A 6,947-nucleotide genomic window follows, 5' to 3' on the forward strand; every position below is an offset into this window, starting at 1 on the left:
CTGAATACGCGAAAGCGACAGTTCCTGTTAAATTAGTTCTTTTCAAAGTAGGAAACACTGCCCATAAGTAGTTCTATTAGCAAGTACTTGGATTATTAATTGATTATGTGAATTGCATTCGACCCTGTCTTTATTAATTGAACTTTATTCAATACTTTACTTTTCATTGCACACTCTAAAAAAACCTATTTCGATTGCATTTGATAAACACCATAACAATAGATAACGATAGATTGACACTTGGTCTCTGTGGATTCGACAATCTTTTATATTACTCTGACGCGTTCGTATACTTGCGAAAAAGCACGCATCAAGTTTTTGGCGCCGTTGTCGGGGTTCAATTTCATCAAATTTCATTTTCCTGTTGTTATATCGTTTAGACTTAGGCTATTTCCCGCCGGTCAATGCGAAGAACTCGCAGCACCGGAAGTTTAAGCTTAGTATACCCTTTGGCAGAACCTGAATGTTACGCTCGCGCACATTTATTCTTTCATAGAATTAAGAGAGCTATGGCCGAAGATAAAAACCAAAGACCTCTTAAGGATTTCGCTCAACCATCCAACGAAGAACCTAGTTCTAGTATAGTAAACCCAACCATCCCAGCTAATAATTTTGAACTTAAACCATCCTTGTTGCAACTAGTGCAACAAAGACAATTCGCAGGTCTCGCTACTGAGAACCCAAACCAACATTTAAAAATATTTCTTCAATTAGCAGACACGTTTAAAACCAATGGAGCTTCTCCTGAGGCAATACGTTTAAGATTATTCCCTTTTTCCCTCAGAGATAAAGCCCTATCATGGTTAGATTCCCTTCCACCCAATTCCATTACGACTTGGGATAGCCTTAGAAGAGTATTTCTTGCTAGATATTTTCCCCCAAGTAAGACCGCCGTTCTTCGAAACCATATAACTAGATTTACCCAAAACCAAGGAGAATCACTGTTCGAAGCTTGGGAGAGATATATAGAGTTGTTACGAGCATGCCCACATCATGGTTTAGAAAATTGGTTAATCATTCAAACCTTCTATAATGGACTTCACTATAACACCAAGATGACCATCGACGTTGCCGCAAGCGGTGCTCTGATTAACAAACCTTATCCTGAAGCTAGTACCCTCATCGAAGATATGGCTCAAAACCCAAATTATGTAGCTGCAGTCTCGTCGGATTATGAGATATGTGGAACCAAAGCACACCAATCTGCAGAATGCAGTCTATTAAACGAAACCCACTTTGAGCAAGTGAACTACACCCAAGGGAACCCATACTCGAATACCTATAACCCTGGATGGAGGAATCACCCGAACTTCTCCTATAAAAACAATAACCCTATCCAAAATAATGATATCCCGAGACCTAGTTATCAAGCCCCAAGATCAAATCAACCTATGCAACCTATGCCACCAAAGCTGAGCCTTGAAAAAATTATGAAAATTTTTATCACCGCTCAAACCCAACAAAACAAGGAGTTCATGAACCAAAACATTCATGTTAACGAATTGATTACTCAGTTAGGAACCAAGGTTGACCAAATAGTTACTCATACCAAGATGCTTGAAACCCAGATCTCTCAGGTAGCTTTAAACCAAGCCCCTCAGCCAACACCTGGAGGACAATTCCCTGGACAACCTCAACAAAATCCGAGAGGACAAGCCAATGCCATTACCCTACGAAGTGGGAACGCTTATGATGAGCCACCAAAACCTAGATTGAGTGAACCCGAAAGTTCCAAGGAATATACCAAACCCCCGGATAAAGTAAAGGAACCAAAGGAATCTGAAAACTAGGAAGGTCAAGAAAAAAGAGAAGAACCTAAAGATAAAACTTACGTACCACCCCCGCCATACAAACCACCTATACAATATCCGCAAAGACTCAAACAAGCTCAGATCAATAAACAATATCAAAAATTTATTAAAGTTATAGAAAACCTTCATGTAGAAATCCCTTTCACATAAGCCATCACCCAAATACCTTCCTATGCAAAGTTTCTCAAAGACATCCTTACCAACAAACGTAGACTAGACGATCCGAAGCCTTTGGAATGTAATTCTATTTCCGAGGAAAAGTTAGCTAAGAAAGATAAAGATCCTGGAAATTTCTCCATTCCTTGCCTTTTGGGTAATCATGTCATCAAAAAATCTTTTCTAGACTTAGGAGTTAGTGTGAGCCTAATGCCTTTAGCAGTTTGTGAGAGGTTAAACTTAGGAGAATTACAGCCCACTAAGATATTACTTCAGTTAGCCGATAGATCTGTTAAGTATCCGATAGGTATCTTAGAAGATGTTCCTGTTAGGATAGGTCAGTTATTTATCCCTACTGATTTTATTGTCATGGATATCAAAGAGGACAATGATATACCAATCCTTCTAGGTAGGCCATTCTTATCGACTGCAGGAGCCATAATAGATGTCAAGAGAGGAAAGTTGACATTTGAGATAGGTGACGAGAAAATAGAATTTATACTTTCGAGCCTTGGCCCAAAGACAAGATGTTGTGATTCCACCTGTCAGTCGAAATTCGTCGGAAGGAGTCCCTATCAATGACACCGCTTCTGCCACCACCCCTATCAATAACTATGCTGTGGGTGATGAATTGAGGGGTATTAGAGTCAATGGACACCCATCGTTGCAGAAGCTGCTAATGCTCGAGCGGCTCGTGCTCCAGCCCGCCATCCTGCATATTTGGTTGACAGACAGGAAGATATGTTCACTGTCCTCAGTGATGATGATGAAGTAGGAAGGACGGAAGTGAGGGATAGAAAGGTTGATGCCCTTGCTGAGAAGATTCGCGCCATGGAGTGTCAGAACTCCTTGGGCTTTGATGTTACCAACATGGGTCTGGTTGATGGATTGAGGATCCCTTACAAATTCAAAGCGCCATCTTTTGATAAATACAATGTCACTTCTTGTCCTCGAACTCATGTGCAGGCTTATTACAGGAAGATATTTGCATATACTGATGATGAAAAGATGTGGATGTACTTTTTCCAAGACAGCTTGTCTGGAGCGTCTTTGGACTGGTACATGGACCTGAAAAGAGAATCTGTTAGAAGCTGGAGAGATTTGGGTGAAGCTTTTCTGAGGCAGTACAAGCACAATATAAACATGGCTCCGAGAAGAACCCAGTTGCAGAGTTTGTTTCAGAAGACTGGTGAGAGCTTCAAGGAATACGCCTAGAGGTGGCGTGAATTAGCTGCAAGAGTGCAACCTCCGATGTTGGAGAGAGAATTGACTGACATGTTTATTGGAACCCTGTAAGGTGTGTTCATGGACCGTATGGGAAGTTGCCCGTTTGGTAGCTTTTCAGATGTTATAATCTGCGGAGAAAGAACTAAAAGTCTTATCAAAGCGGGAAAGACCCAGGACCCTGGTTCTTCAAGCTCTTCGAGTTCTAAGAAACCATTTTCGGGGGCACCCAGAAGGAGAGAGGGTGAAATGTTGTACACCATCGGAGAAATATGAACAGAGGACAATATTGTCAAGTTGTTATTGTGACTATTCCAGCAACTCAACCCCAACAACAACAAAGAGGACAACCACAATAACAACAGCAACGCCAATTTCAGCCAAGACAGAGAATCCCAGAACGTCATTTTGACCCGTTGCCAATGACTTATGCTGAATTGCTTCCTGAACTGCTCAGGTTGAAGTTTGTTGAACTTCGCACTATGGCGCCGTTAACAAGGATTCCTGCTGGGTATGATGCTAATGTCCGTTGTGACTTTCATTCTGGTGCACCCGGGCATCACATTGAGAATTGTCGGGCTTTTCATCATAAAGTTCAGGACTTGATTGATGCCAAGATGATTAACTTTGCTCCTGTCCCAAATGTGGTGAATAGTCCTATGCCTCAGCATGGTGGGCCCAGGGTGAACAGTGTGGAAGATGAGGAAGCTTTGGACTTGGTAGTCGATGTTGATGATGTTCAGACTTCGTTGTTTGTGGTAAAGGAACGTCTGCTGAAAGGGGGAGTGTTCCCGGGTTGTGATGAGACTTGTTCAGATTGTGATAATGATGAAAATGGCTGTGTGAAGTTGAAAAGAGGTATCCAGGGATTGATGGATGAAGGTTGCTTACAGTTTGGTCGGATAGTGAAAGATCGTGGAGAGGTATCAACTGTTACCATTTACTTCACGCCATCAGAAGGTCCCAGACGTGCTTCGAGAACTGTTAATGTGCTTGTGGCTGCTGGTACTCCCGGGACCATATCTTCTTCGGTGACTGTTGGTGCTCCTACCACCATTTCTGCTTCTGGTGGAAGACTTTTTGAGAATGGTAGGGCAATTCCGTGGCAGTATGACAATGCTTTCCGTAGTAATAGAAGATCAGAAAATCAGACCAGACCGGTAAATCAGGCTCAAGTGACGATTGGTTTATCAGATAAAACTCCCGTAACAGTTGGTTCGGCTGTGGATAATATGGGAGAACCCGGAGGCTTTACGAGAAGTGGTCGTTTGTTTGCACCACAGATCCCGAAAGATAACAATGTTGAGGCCCTTGCTAAAGCAAAAGGAAAACAAGTTGTGGGTGAGGAAGAACCAGTGCGGAAGGAGGTGCCTGAGGGTTCTTTTGAAAAAGACGTGGAGGAATTTATGAAAATCATCAAGAAAAGTGATTACAAGATTGTGGATCAGCTGAACCAGACACCGTCAAAAATCTCTATTCTCTCTCTGTTAATGTGTTCTGAGGCACATCGTAACGCCTTGTTGAAAATGTTGAATATGGCTTACGTGCCTCAAGAGATTTTGGTTAACCAGCTCGAGGGTGTTATTGCAAATGTTAGCACGCGACATGGTCTGGGATTCACAGATCTAGATTTGACACCTGAGGGTCGCAATCACAATAGAGCCCTGCATATCACGATGGAATGCAAAGGCGCGGTGTTGTCGCATGTATTGGTTGATACCAGCTCTTCTTTGAATGTGTTGCCCAAGAAGGTTTTGATTAAGCGGGATGTTGAAGGGGTTATTCTCACACCGAGTGATCTCATTGTCCGTGCTTTTGATGGATCCAAGCGGTCAGTTTTTGGTGAAGTCACGTTGCCTGTGAAGATCGGCCCGGAAGTGTTTAATATTGTCTTATATGTGACGGATATTCAACCAGCATATAGTTGTCTGTTGGGGCGTCCCTAGATACATGGGGCTGGAGCAGTTTCGTCAACTCTCCATCAAAAGCTGAAGTATGTGTGGAATGGTCAGGTTGTGACTGTGTGTGGCGAAGAGGACATTCTTGTGAGCCATTTATCCTCTTTCAAATATGTGGAAATGGATGGTGAAATTCACGAAACTCTATGCCAAGCTTTTGAGACTGTTGATATCGAGAAGGTGGCTTTTGTTGAGCAGAAGAAGCCAAGTGCCTCAATTGCGTCCTATAAGCAAGCTCTAGAGGACATTAAGTCAGGTAACGCGGAAAGCTGGGGCAAGATGATTGATATTCCCGTAAAAGAAGACAAATTTGGCATTGGTTATCAACCTCTTCAGTCATCAGAGCAAGGTGTTCAGAATTAGAAAGGGCCGTGTACCTTCACCAGCGCTGGATTGATGAATCACGGTGATGTATTTGCAATAGGCGATGAAGACGGCGACAATGATTGTGATATGGACAACTGGGTGCGCCCGTGTGCTCCAGGGGAGAAGGTCAACAACTGGACTGCCGAAGAAATAGTCCAAGTTACTCTTCAGACAGAGTAATTTTCTTTTGTTTTCATTTTGCACAAAAACCCTATGCTCTGCTTGGGGCGTAGTAGTTCATTGTAGGGCCACATCATGTTTTGAATTTTCAATGATTATCATTAATAAAGGACGTTTTGCAATCAAACTTGTGCTCACTGTCTTTCTGTTTTTATTTTCATTTTCAAAACAATAAAAATGGCAATGTTTTTTGTTTTTGTGACTTTCTTGAACTCTTTTCTAAAATAAAGCATTAAACATCGTTCGTGCAGAATCGATCTCGCGGAATCCATTAAGAACAGTTATGTTATGGCTCAGTATGATTTTGATAATCCCATTTACCAAGCCGAAGAGGAGAGTGAAGAAGATTGTGAACCCCCCAAAGAATTGGTTACACTATTGAAACAGGAGGAAAGGGTCAATCAACCTCATCAGGAAGAGTTGGAAGTCATTAATCTTGGTACTGAGGACGCCAAGAAAGAGATCAAGATAGGGGCTGCTTTAGAGGGAAAGGTCAAGAGAGGGCTGATTGAAATGTTGCGAGAATATGTGGAGGTATTCTCATGGTCGTATCAAGATATGCCTGGTTTGGATATAGATATTGTGGTGCACAGGCTACCTCTCAGAGAAGATTGTCCTTCGGTAAAGCAGAAGCTTCGCAGAACTAGTCCTGATATGGCTGTCAAGATCAAAGAGGAGGTTCAGAAACAGTTGGATGCGAGTTTTCTGGCAGTTACCAGTTATCCCCCTTGGGTGGCCAACATCGTACATGTGCCGAAGAAGGATGGTAAAGTCAGGATATGTGTCGATTACCGAGATTTAAACAGAGCTAGTCCGAAAGATGACTTCCCATTACCTCACATTGATGTATTGGTTGATAACACTGCTCAATCCTCGGTTTTCTCTTTCATGGATGGATTTTCTGGCTATAATCAGATCAAGATGGCGCTAGAAGACATGGAAAAGACGACATTCATTACACCTTGGGGCACGTTCTGTTATAAGGTGATGCCATTTGGGCTGAAGAATGTCGGTGCTACCTATCAGAGGGCTATGACGACTCTCTTTCATGACATGATGCACAAAGAAATTGAAGTGTACGTGGATGATATGATTGCGAATTCTCAGACAGAAGAGGAGCACTTGGTGAACTTGCAAAAGTTGTTTGAAAGACTGAGAAAGTTCAAACTGAGGCTGAATCCAAACAAGTGTACGTTTGGAGTGAGATCCGAAAAGCTGTTAGGTTTCATTGTCAGTGAGAAAGGGATTGAGG

At 42.4% G+C, this 6,947-nt stretch overlaps 1 non-coding gene across 1 annotated transcript; it reads right to left on the reverse strand.

Annotated features, from left to right (window-relative positions):
* Positions 1 to 893: 893 nt before the first annotated feature.
* Positions 894 to 1,000, reverse strand: LOC127109327 (small nucleolar RNA R71). Its single transcript, XR_007796641.1, has one exon. It is a non-coding gene; the product is annotated as a small nucleolar RNA R71 (small nucleolar RNA).
* Between the last annotated feature and the right edge of the window lie 5,947 nt (positions 1,001 to 6,947).

The sequence above is a fragment of the Lathyrus oleraceus genome, chromosome 7 (genome assembly GCF_024323335.1).
Source record: "Lathyrus oleraceus cultivar Zhongwan6 chromosome 7, CAAS_Psat_ZW6_1.0, whole genome shotgun sequence".
In the NCBI taxonomy this organism is placed as follows: Eukaryota; Viridiplantae; Streptophyta; class Magnoliopsida; order Fabales; family Fabaceae; genus Lathyrus; species Lathyrus oleraceus.